This window comes from Schistocerca serialis, chromosome 4 (assembly GCF_023864345.2).
Source record: "Schistocerca serialis cubense isolate TAMUIC-IGC-003099 chromosome 4, iqSchSeri2.2, whole genome shotgun sequence".
NCBI classification, from domain to species: Eukaryota; Metazoa; Arthropoda; class Insecta; order Orthoptera; family Acrididae; genus Schistocerca; species Schistocerca serialis.
The window spans coordinates 853,140,687-853,153,718 of NC_064641.1; the positions used below are offsets into that span (position 1 = coordinate 853,140,687).

A 13,032-nucleotide genomic window follows, 5' to 3' on the forward strand; every position below is an offset into this window, starting at 1 on the left:
TCCTCGCACGTACCGACTGACTCCACGGCGGATGACAACCGGGAAGTAATAGTAGCCGAGCAAAGATCCTATCAGAGGGGATATATCGATACGCGCTACCAGCGCCGATGACGGTCAGGCAAAACAGCAACTCAGTAACGCCAGTAGTTTGAATCAACATGGTGAGGTGGAAATACGTTAAAACAGGGTGTAAAACACCAAATGGTGGGACGGCGAGCCATGCACGGCTCAGGCAGTGTTTTCAGTAGACAATGCGCCACCCTATCGCTTCCGAGCGGAGACAGAGTGGTTGGAGGAAGAACTTCATGATAGTCATGACGGTTCTTGTGTGGTACAAAACCCGAACCCACACCCACCCCTTCCCCGTATCTTATGTCACGTAACATCAGTCTTATTGAGTGCATGTGCGACACCATTGATTGAGGTGTCGTAGGTGCCGGTTGAACGACCGTGGATCAAGATGGTTCAACAATGCTCACAGTGTCTTTGAGGAGTCCATTCGACAACGCTTCGCAGCATTCGTCAGAACGAAATGTTGTAACTCCTTAATTTAGTTGTTTGTATACATCTGTCCTCAAAAGTAATTTTAAACGTAAACAAGTTTCATTGCACGGCTTTTACGGACGCTTTTGATTACGTGCATCAAAGTCGCGCTGTACGAACGCTTTGTTTCCTAATAACTGCCTGCCAGAAGATGAACGTTCTATGAAACGCAATTCCATATTCAAGGACTTTATGACGGGGATTATTTTCTTCATATCTTTTGTGTGGCCACCATAAACAGTTATCTGCTGTAGTGTTCAGCGCGAATGAGAGGACGGTTAAAAGATATATGAAAGCGCCTCGTGTAGTACTTTTCAGACGATGATGAGCTACGCACTGGGCATATCCTAATGAGCTAGAAGAAGGCGACAACCTACACAAGTACCTTTCCAGCACAGCTTTATACACTTCTTTTGTACCTTTTAACACTCACAAACTGAGTGTAGGATTGTGTTTTATCATTGTGGATAACAAATATATGAGGGCTATTCGGAAAGTAAGGTCAGATTGGGTGCGAAATGGAAAACACAGTGAAAATCCGATGAAGTTTGCAGAGATGTGTTGGGCAGTGCCTCTAGTATCCCGCCGGCCGGTGTGGCCGTGCGGTTCTAGGCGCTTCAGTCTTGAACCGCGTGACCGCTACGGTCGCAGGTTCGAATCCTGCCTCGGGCGTGGATGTGTGTGATGTCCTTAGGTTAGTTAGGTTTAAGTAGTTCTAAGTTATAAGGGACTGATGACCACAGATGTTAAGTCCCATAGTGCTCAGAGCCATTTGAACCATTTTCTAGTATGCCCGTCGATTGCGTCACGTTGCACTTCTCAGTTCTGAGCGCACAGTGAGCACGTAAAGATGCTTAGAACAGTCGTGTCTCCAGCCAAGTATGAGGGCCTGGTGTTAGATTTCGCCTGATGTCATGGAGCCCACATAACATTCGTCTTCTGTATGACAATTCTCGGCCGCACTCTTGAAGGGGCGATGTAGATGCTCCTGCAGCGTTTTCGATGGGATGTGTTTGATCACCCACAGTTGAGCCCGTAATTGACTCTCCCTGAGTTTTATCTCTGCTCACATGAACAACTAGCTATGAAGACAACGTTCTGGTACAGACAAAGAGCTGTAGACGAGTGTAGAGAATTGGCAGGAAACACAGGCGGGTTCCTTCTATGACGAGGGTATTGGAAAGTTGGTACAACGCTACTACAAATGTCTAAATCGGAGCGGCGATTGCGTAGAGAAGTAGCTGGAAGGTGTACCTAGCTGCTGCAAACAAAACATTTTTTGATTTTCACGGTGGTTTCCATTTTACAATGGATCAAAGAAATGGTTCAAATGGCTCTGAGCACTATGGGACTTAACAGCTGAGGCCATCAGTCGCCTAGAACTTAGAACTACTTAAACCTAACTAACCTAAGGACATCACACACATCCATGCCCGAGGCAGGATTCGAACCTGCAACCGTAGCGGTCGCGCGGTTCCAGACTGAAGCGCCTAGAACCGCTCGCCCACACTGGCCGGCTTGCGATGGATCGGACCTTACTTTCCGAATAGGCCTCTTAAAATCAAACTGACACTCAGTCTAATGCGAAGTGTGCAGTATTGAAGCGAACATGCAGGAACGCTATTGGTATTTGGAATTGAGTAAACAGAAAGCTCTCTATTATCATGAGAGTAGCTTGTTGGAGACTTTTCTTGAATAACTCGAAAACCGTGACTTGCAGCGAAAATGTAAGAGTCTCGTGCGTGGCTTTTGAACGCCAGATTTAACATTGCAGGTTATATAAAACAACATCAGTAGGGGCAGGTGAGTCACCCTGTGTAACACACAAACACACACACATTCGCTACTCGTCAGATACACTTGACCGAAATCCCACACGCCGCGAGAAAAAGGCCACGGTACGCGAAGGGAGAAAACGACTCATTGTTTCTTTGTGAGGAATCCAGCAAGAAAAGTTCCTTGTGTCATCTTCTGCCCAATTTGGTTGACTGTTTGTCCTGCTTATCTAGACATCACACTGGTCATCGATTTCTCATTTCAAGCGGTTGGGCATTGGCTTTGCAAATTTTCAAGAAGCCATATTCTCTCTACGTCCAGTCTCCCAAAGATAATTGTTCAGCTACAACATGGAAGTACCTTTGTGTGTACACGAAAGATCCAGTGGAAAGGTAGAGTTTTAATCGCTGCCTGACGCATTTTTGTCATACCATGAGTATTGGACGCAGCATACACTGCGCAGCAAGCAAGACATTCCACTGTAGTTGTGAAGGCGCTGATTGGTTGGGAACTGGCAGTGCACCTGGTGCGTGTGCCCTGTGGTCATTAGGGCGGCTTGTCAGCGTTCACGCCCACGCCCACAGGCCCTGCCAGGCCAAACACCGCGGCGGCTGCGCCCCGGCTATTTTCGCTCGGCTTTCTTTGGACTTGTCACGTCTGTGACTTCCATGCACTGCTGCAGCTCAGTTGTCAGCAGCGTCGAACACGTTGCTCGATTCATCGGACGCAATACGCAGGCGTTGCGATGACGCATTCTCAAATACAGTATCCTACTGCATAGAAGTAACTCATAGGTCCATTGATGTACTATTTCGCGTGTTGCAATTATTATAACTTCAAATTAACTGCTTTGCGAGAGGGCTTTTGCGGTACCGAATAAGTTCAAAAAATCGTTCAAATGGCTCTGAGCACTATGGGACATAAATTCTGAGGTCATCAGTCCCCTAGAACTTAGAACTAATTAAACCTAACTAACCTAAGGACATCACACACATCCATGCCCGAGGCAGGATTCGAACCTGCGACCGTAGCGGTCGCGCGGTTCCACATGCCCATCTTCAGTGGTCGTAAATTTACTGCGGATTTCAGTAGCATATTTTGTTTTTGTTTTCTAGCACGCTATTTCATCTGTAACGCGACGACGGGTTAAAAACCAATTAAAAAGTGAAGTGATATATCCAAAACAAACTTACGGAATTCATGTGAAGGCACAATAGTAAATTTACGAACGCTGTAGATGAGCATATAACACGATACTGGTTTGGCCAAAATAAAATGAACTATGAAACAAGCGGCCTTGTCAATTTATATACATACAATGTCATTAATCAACTGAATAAGTATTGTTTTAGTTTTCCAATTTTTTAAATCGAATTTCACATAAATTGCATCACTACACGGCTAGAAAATACGACGAGTGATCGTTATTTGTTGGAGAGAAAAATAATTTGACACATCCCATTACCAGAAAAAAGAAACAGATCGTAGAATTCACAGTCTCCGTCACTTGTTTTCTGTATTTTTCTTTAAACAGATAATCTTTTTTGGCTTTACAGCCATGATAAAATCGATGAGAGGAAAATAAAAATAAGGTATTTCAGAATTTGGTAAACATGAGCGCCAAGCATAAAAACAAGTAAACCGTAAAGATCAGTCATTTGAGCATGCCGCGGACGTTTGTAACACGGGTTGGTACGCGTATGGAAGTGCTGCCCGCTAGAATTCACGAAGAGACAGCGCGAACGTTCACCACTCTGCCATTTGTGCCACATGCGCGTTTGTTTGCATTGATTCAACGATTTCAGTAAGGTCGGACGTTATTGAAAGATAGCATTCGGCCAGACAGATTCCTCGTGTCCTTGTCATTGCAGCGGTGGACGCTGTCCCTAGAATGACCGACGGTAGAAGGCATTCGGCATTTGCTGAGCATCAGAGACGGTACCGCTCACGCCATTATGACAGAGCATCTGAAATTCCAGAAATTCTGTGCGTAGTGGGTTCCCTACAGCGTGACGGAGAAGCAGAAGGTGAAGAACGTCGACAGCACTGTAGTAGCTAGAACGGTATCACGATGAAGAATATCGTTTCCTACCCCGTATTGTTGCGGGACATGAAACATGGCGTCATCAGCCAGAGAGCAAGCGTCAGGGCCAACAATGGAAGCGCATGGATTCAGCCCCATCTAAAAAAAAATCCACAGCCGTGAATGCAAGCTCCGGGATCTTGATGACATTTCCCATTGACTGCAAGGCCTCCGTGGTCATTGCTTTCTTGAACACGGTGCGACAGTTAACGTACAGCGGTCCGTGTTCACATTGCAAAAATTGAAGCTTGCCATAAATTCTACACACGCAGGAGTGTTGACGAGCGTCACCATTCTGTCCCAGAATAATGCCCTCCCTATGCTGCCGAGGTTGTTTGGAGTACGCTGCAGAAGCTTCACTTACACATCCTCTATACAGTCCCGATCCCTCTCCATGCGATTTCCTAGCATTCGAGTAACCGGTAAATAACTACTTTGAAGTGTCACAGAAACTGGTACACCTGCCTAATATCATGTCGGGCCCCCGCGAGCACGCAGAAGTGCCGCAACACGACGTGGCACGGACTCGACTAATAACTGAAGTAGTGCTAGAGGGAATTGACACCATGAAGCTGGCCGCTGTGGCCGAGCGGCTCTAGGCGCTTCAGTCCGGAACCGCGCTGCTGCTACGGTCGCAGGTTCGAATCCTGCCTCGGGCATGGATGTGTGTGATGTCCTTAGGTTAGTTAGGTTTAAGTAGTTATAAGTCCAGGGGACTGATGACCTCAGATGTTAAGTCCCATAGTGCTTAGAGCCATTTGAACAATTATTTTGACACCATGAATCGTGCAGGGCTCTCCATAGATCCGTAAGAGCACGAGGGGGTGAAGATCTCTTCTGAGCAGCACGTTGCATGGCATTCCAGATACGCTCAGTAATGTTCATGTCTGGGATGTCTGGCGGCCAGCGGAAGTGTTTAAACAAAGAAGAGTATTCCTGGAGCCACTCTGTAGCTGTTCTGGAGGTGTGGGGTGTAGCATTCTCCTGCTGGAATTGCTCAAGTCCGTCGAAATGCACAGTGGACATGAATGGATGCAGATGATCAGTCATGATGCTTACGTACATGTCACCTGTCACAGTCGTATCTAGACGTATTAGTAGTCCCATATCACTCAAACTGCACATGCTGGCATGCAGGATCCATGGATTTATGAGGTTGTCTCCAGACCCGTAAATGCCCATCCGCTCGATGAAATTTGAAACGAGACTCGTCCAACCAGGCAACATGTTTCCAGTCAACAGCAGTCCAATGTCGGTGTTGAAGGGCCCAGGCGAGGCGTGAAGCTTAGTGTCTTGCAGTCATCAAGGATACACGAGTAGACCTTAGGCTTCGAAAGCCCATATCGATGATGTTTTGTTGAATGGTTCACACGCTCACACTTGTCGATGGTCCAGCATTGAAATCTGCAGCCATATGCGGAAAGGTTGCACATTCTGTCCCGTTGTTGCACGATCTGTTTCCAGTCGCATCGATGTCGGAGATTTTATGTTTTACCGGATTCCTGATGTTCTCGGTACACTCGTGAAATGTTCGTACAAGAAAACCCTACCTTCATCACTACCTCGGAGATTCTGTGTCCTATCGCTCGTGCATCGACTATAACACCACGTTCCAACTCACTTAAATCTTGATAATCTGTCATTGTGGCAGCAGTAACCGATCTAACAACTGCGCCAGACACTTTATTGTCTTATATAGGCGTTGTGACGCAGCGCCGTATTCTGCCCGTGTACATAGCTGTGTATTTGAACACGCATGCCTATACTATTTCTTTTGTGCTTCATTGTATGATATGTGCAGAAGAAGTGAAATGAAATGAGCGTATTGCATTGTTGGGTGGGAGCCCATCCGGGGAAGTTCGGCCGCCGAGTGCAAGTCTCAGTCGACGCCACGTTGGGTAACTTGAGGGCAGGTGATGAGGATGAAGTGATGATGACAACACAACACCCAGTCCACGAACGGTGAAAATCTCCAACCCGGCTGAGAATCAAATGGTTCAAATGGTTCTGAGCACTATGGGACTTAACGTCTGAGGTCATCAGTCCCGTAGAACTTAGAACTACCTAAACGTAACTAACCTAAGGACATCACACACATCCATGCCCGAGGCATGATTTGAACTTGCAACCGTAGCGGTCGCGCGGTTCCAGACTGTAGCGCCTAGAACCGCTCGGCCACTCCGGCCGGCGGGCCGAGAATCGAACCCGGGCTTGCTGCACGGGAAGCAAGCACGTTACCACCCAGTTAAGCAGGCGGACAGTGCAGAACAAATATAGGTATGATGCTGAGGTGGCTGAGATTAGCAGCTGATTTAAATGCTCGGACAGTCAATCAGCATGCAACAGTCGTAGAACGGTTGGTGGTGCAGACAGTCCATGAGTTTTCGGTATACCGGGGACCACCGGTTCAGTTCGGCATCGATGGGCGGAGTGCATGTCGTCGCCACCGACAAGGAGCTCATAGAATGATGACGGACGCAAATAACAGGAGACAAACTGTGTTTAGGTACTACCACTGCAATGTTGAAAAATGAAATGGAAATGAAGTCCCATGCTACTTTACAGAACGTAGGGGAACGATGCGGGAGACCCGCACCGCCTTACTAGGCAAGGTCCTAATGGAGGTGGTTTGCCGTTGCCTTCCTCCGACCGTAATGGGAATGAATGATGATGATGAAGACGACACAACAACACCCAGTCATCTCGAGACAGGGAAAATTCCTGACCCCGCCGGGAATCGAACCCGGGACCCCGTGCTCGAGAAGCGAGAATGCTACCGCGAGACCACGAGGGGCAATGTTACAAGTCTATAATAATGACGAAACAGGCACTATGACGTAACTCGCATTGTTCATTAAGACAATTAAACGCCAGAATAGAGAATGCGGAAATGATAGAACATATAGACAGTCGGGTGCTGTATTGTCAAAATACAGCCGTATAACACTTTAACCGTCTATCAAAAATATTTTGCCTGGGTTACTTTTCAGAAGTTATCGTTATTAAATTGAAGTATTTTCATTATACCCTACTTCATTCTGTACAATTCTTCTTGTGTTTATTATAGGTTCATAAAAATTCTTTTTGTCGTTTGATAAATACGTTGTAATACGCTTAATATATTTAGCGGTCGCGAGCTGTCAAAATGTTCGTATATTTCGTTCTGAAGATCCTTTTTTCGCGTACCTATCATTGTTGTATCGTAACTTGCTGCATTGCAGACGAAATGTTGAGTTGTCGCGTGGTACAAAACTTATATCTGAAGGCGGACATTGCAAGGTACTATCCGTTACCAATAAAGTGCGGTCTTACATTATCCTTCAAACTAACGTGTTGCAACATGGGTTAATGGCTGGAAATAATTAGAGATTCAGATGTATGCAACAACCTCTAGTGAAACGTTTAGTGCTACAACAAACGCGATGTACTGACAGTGCAGCGTGCGTATAGACCCCACAGTCGTAAACAAGTTTTAAACGGACAAGGAAACAGAAACTGCAATCACTGATATTGCTTTTATGAAACGAAATATTTTCAAGCAAATGGAACAGGCACACATATATAACTACAATCATTTCTCTACCCCACTGAAATACCTTAACAAAAGAATTCATTTCATTTTTATTATCTATTATAAACACCCAGGAAAAGTTTTCCTTTTAATTTATCATCCTCTAGGACAGAAAAAGTTCAAAGCGAAAGTACTGTGACTTTTTTTAAATTTATTAGCGTTTGGCATTAACCAATTAGCCAGTAATATGATGTAATTCCACCCACAGGCCTTTCAAAACTGACGTTTCACGACAAATCGACAATTCGTTTGAACTGAATGGTCTTTGTAAAGCATAAAACTAGAGTACTAAAGAGGCTTTGAAAATGTTCAGTACATGAGTGAGCTGTGGCTTTGTAGGGTAACTTCTTCGACTTGTGATTACTGTTCATCTTAAGAGAAGATCTTGCATTTTAGTGGAGTTTTCTAAAATACAATAAAAAAGGCAAACACAAAATTCTGTATGTTGTTGGCTTTTTACTCACTCTGGTAGTTCTCTGTTCAGAATGCCTTTTTAAGGTTTTGAAAACGTTTGAAGTAGTATCATTTTAAGTTCATTGAGCAATCAAGCTTGTAAATATATTTGTAAATTAATTAGACATTCCGACTTAACTTCTTACACGTCTCATTAATTCATTTCTTTTGAATTTCAATAACACGATTATCAATTTATCGATATTCACGTTGAGAAAATTTTTAGATGTTTAAAATTTTAAGTTTATTCATATGCTACATACGAAATAATTTCGGTTATATCTCATCATATTTTGCCTGGTATTTCATTCATTTAACATTAAACATTAAAATAATTCAGGCATACACGCTGAAACCTACATAAAGCACGACACAAATTGTGCAAACATAAAAAATATAAAACTGTATGCTGTAACCTATTCGCGAGATACGCAGAATATCGTCATTTCTATTTTCTCTCCCTGTTTGCAGTTTTTATCCTGACTGACTACACTGTTACTTCAGGCGGACTGAATTCATTTAACCTACTAATGAAGGAAAATATTGGTAGTTATTCATGACTGAATATGTTAAATTACTGAAAAATTCTGAGAGATCTGCTTCACGGGCAACTACTGAATGAATACAGCAGTCGCAAAAATCAACACGGGAAATTGTAGCAAATATGCTGCAGGTTGTGATAAATATTGGAATAGAGTGAAATAGTATGCCTGTCAGGATTCATGAGGACTAACTGCTTCCAGGTACGTTGACAAGGCACACATTCTGAGACGCGACGCACAGTGCATACGCTATACGTAACGATCGCAGGGTTGCCAACTTCTGTCATCCTTCGCCGAGTTCTATTGCTCTGGCGAAATGAAAAGGCAGGTCGTATGACGTTATTGGACGGGACACACCGTCTGAGGTTATGATGTCGCGACACTGCATCATGCATTTGTACAATCTGGCACAGAAACTGCGAATAAAATTAAACATACGTATTCGGGCCAAACGGTATTGTCTGTTCCAGATATAATAGGCAACTGTCCGTCTTCGGAGAAAGATAGAAAGAATTCAGATTTAATTGTTACGTTTTGGAGAGCGGCTTATCAGACCCACTCTAGAGTGGCATTCCGCTGCACTGATCAAACAAATTAAGTTTGAAGGCACGTTGAGTGGAACTGTTCTCTATCTCTCTCTCTCGCTCTCTCTCTGCAGTGAGTATGTTAATTAGTTTCTCCTGAATTCCTTTTCGCAGAACGAATCGCCTTTCTCCTTTGTCGCTGACCTTAGATGAAGATTTTCTTTAGACCTCTTTTACACACATTTGTGAAACGAAGATGATGCCTTCCAACTTGTAGTTTAGCGTCTCCGTAAGGTGCGTTTATTCAGGCCGTATTTTACGAGAATGTGTGGCTAAAAATTTGTTGTCGTCCACATTTCTGCCTGCAGTACGGGACAATATTACTTACGAATCAGGCTGGTGCAGGTAGTTGCCGACACATTGCCAAGGTGTTGGCAGTATTGTCCACCAATGGTGGAGAATATTTTGTGTGGCCGGACTGTATCTAGATCTGTCCTTCTCACACTCGGTCTCGTTTCCTCTTTCTCACGCCGACAGCGCTGAAGTACCACGTCACACACAACACTAGAGCTAAAGATTGCGCGCGTGCGTAGAAGCACTTGATATGCTTGTAGTCTTCTGGAATGCATAAGTGTGCAAACGAGACAACCATCAATTACATAAATGTGATGCGTACATTTACGACCGGAGTTCAGGACGCTCAAAGTAATTTATACAAAGACTAATGTGAAAAAAGTGCTTAAAAATATCCAGGTTGTACGGAAATATTTGCTGTCTGCGACGGTATTGTAAATTTATTAAATAATTTCTACTGTTTCACTCACTTTTTGCTAATACTTAATTATCACAATTAGTTTCGAGTACATTACAGTTACAAGTACATAACATTAACCTGAATTGTGATGAGAATCATTTGCAGTGTGTGCCAGTGAGGTTATGTTTCGAAATATAATCCCGTAGAGAAAGGTATTTATTTTAGTGTGTACTATAGTTGAGTCGTTCGTTTTGTATAATTTCATTAGTGTATTTATCTACATCTTTGCTGGACATTTGGCTGTTTGGCATTAGCACAGTAACAAACTCATTGCAACGTGATACTTCCATATTCAAATGTTTACATCATTCCAGAGATTGTTAACTGAAGATTAACTACTTTCAGTTAATGAAGGTGAAACCTTTGGTATATAAATATAATTATGCAATGGCACATATTAAATAATGTAATTAAGGCAATATTTGTATAAAACAAGTGGTTACAGTGTTCAGAAAAGACCCTTTTTTAGGGTAGCAAGGACAGAAAGAAACCAAATTTTAAGAGAGGTTAGGACTGAGACAAACCTTCAGTTTGAGAAAGAAACCAAAAGACATAATTCTCGCTTATTACATCAGCATAAACAGCTATTGGTTAAGAATTTTCAACAGTCAGCGGATATTTTAACTCTACCCAATTTTAACTCAGTCAATGTGAAATGTCAGCTATCTTTATTGCATCAAAATATTCGAGGACTGAGAAATAAAATTAATGAATTAATTATCTGCATAGATGAATTAGGGTATTCAATCCCAGCTGACATAATCTGCCTCTCTGAACATCATGTGACCACTGATATAGAACTTCTATGTGTTACAGCGTTTAGGTTAACATCTCACTTTCGTAGATCAGAAATGGAGGAAGGAGGAGTTGCGACATTCATCAGGAACTGTCATAAATTTAAAAACATAGACATTCATAAATTTTGCGTAGAACAGCATATGGAAGCATGTGCAACAGAAGTAGAATTTCACAAAAAATCCTTCATAATATTAAGTGTATACCGAGCACCTGCAGGTAACTTTAATCTGTTCGTAAACCACCTTGAAGCTGTACTGGCCCATTTAGCAACCAAAAACAAAGAAATAGTGGTTGCTGGTGATTTCAATGTAGATTTCCTTAAAGACTCTCCCAATAAGAAATTATTTGAGTTAGTAACACTATCATTCAACTTAATTCCCACTGTAAAGTTCCCCATTAGGGTAGCCAATTGCTCACAAACAGACATTGATAATATCTTTGTAGATAAGTCCAGTGAACAAAATTATATTACAAAACCAATAGTCAATGGCCTCGCAGACCATGACATGCAGTTCCTTCTGTTAAATGTTAATACTGAGCAGGATATAAAATCTGTTAAATCTGAGCTCAAGAGGGTAAATCAATAAGCCAATACTTGATTATTCTAGGACACTCCTCAGATACATTCACTCGATTGATGTTTACAGTGCTCATGGCATGAATGAAAAATATAACACTTTTGCTAATAAAGTGCTTACCTTATTCGAACACTGTGCTCCCCAAAACTTACCAAGGTTAGAGCAAAGTCTAAAAAGAAGCCATGGATTACTGAAGGAATAGGGGTATCTTGTAAAACAAAAAGAAAACTATATCTGTCAATCCTAAACAGTTCCGATGTTGATGCTATAGCACATTACAAGAAATACTGCAAAATATTAAAGACTGTAATACGGACACCAAAGCAAATATATTACAAGGAAATGATAGTCATATCAGATAACAAAATAAAGACAATATGGTATATAGTGAAGGAGGAGACCGGTAGAACCGGACATGAAGAGGGACAAATAGCATTAAGAGTAAATGATACATTGCTGACAGACGTCTTAGTGTTGCAGGACTTTTTAACAAACATTTTATAACTGTTACTGACAAGATGGGGTTGTCAGGTTCTGTAGATGCTGCTATGGAATATCTCAGACCAGACATTTCAGGTAACTTCCATAATATGAATTTAACCCTCACTACCCCAACAGAAATAATATCCATCATAAAATCTTTAAAATCAAAAACATCTAGTGGGTATGATGAAATATCAACAAAGTTAATTAAAGAATGTGATTCTGAGTTAAGTAACATATTAAGCTATCTGTGTAACCAGTCATTTATCAGTGGAATATTTCCTGAATGGTTGAAGAACGCTGAAGTTAAGCCACTGTTTAAGAAGGGAGATAAAAAATAGCATCAAATTTCCATCTAATTTCACTTTTGCCAGCATTCTCAAAAATTTTAGAAAAAGTTATGTACAATCGGCTTTATAGCCATCTTATCTCAAATAACATATTGTCAAAGTCACAGTTCGGATTTCTGAAGGGTTCTGATATTGAGAAGGCTATCTACACTTACAGTGAAAACGTGCTTAATTCATTAGACAAGAAATTGCAGGCAACTGGTATATTTTGTGATCTGTCAAAGGCATTTGACTGTGTGAATCACAACATCCTTTTAAGTAAATTAGAATATTATAGTGTAACAGGAAATGCTGCAAAATGGTTCAGCACTTACAGGGCTATTACAAATGATTGAAGCGATTTCATAAATTCACTGTAGCTCCATTCATTGACATATGGTCACGACATACTACAGATACGTAGAAAAACTCATAAAGTTTTGTTCGGCTGAAGCCGCACTTCAGGTTTCTGCCCCCAGAGCGCTCGAGAGCGTAGTGAGACAAAATGGCGACAGGAGCCGAGAAAGCGTATGTCGTG

General features: G+C 42.3%; 1 long non-coding RNA gene across 1 annotated transcript in view; it reads left to right on the forward strand.

The window, feature by feature from the left end:
• Positions 1-13,032, forward strand: part of LOC126475009 (uncharacterized) — a 367,333-nt gene that overhangs the window by 212,254 nt on the left and 142,047 nt on the right. The window lies entirely within an intron of this gene.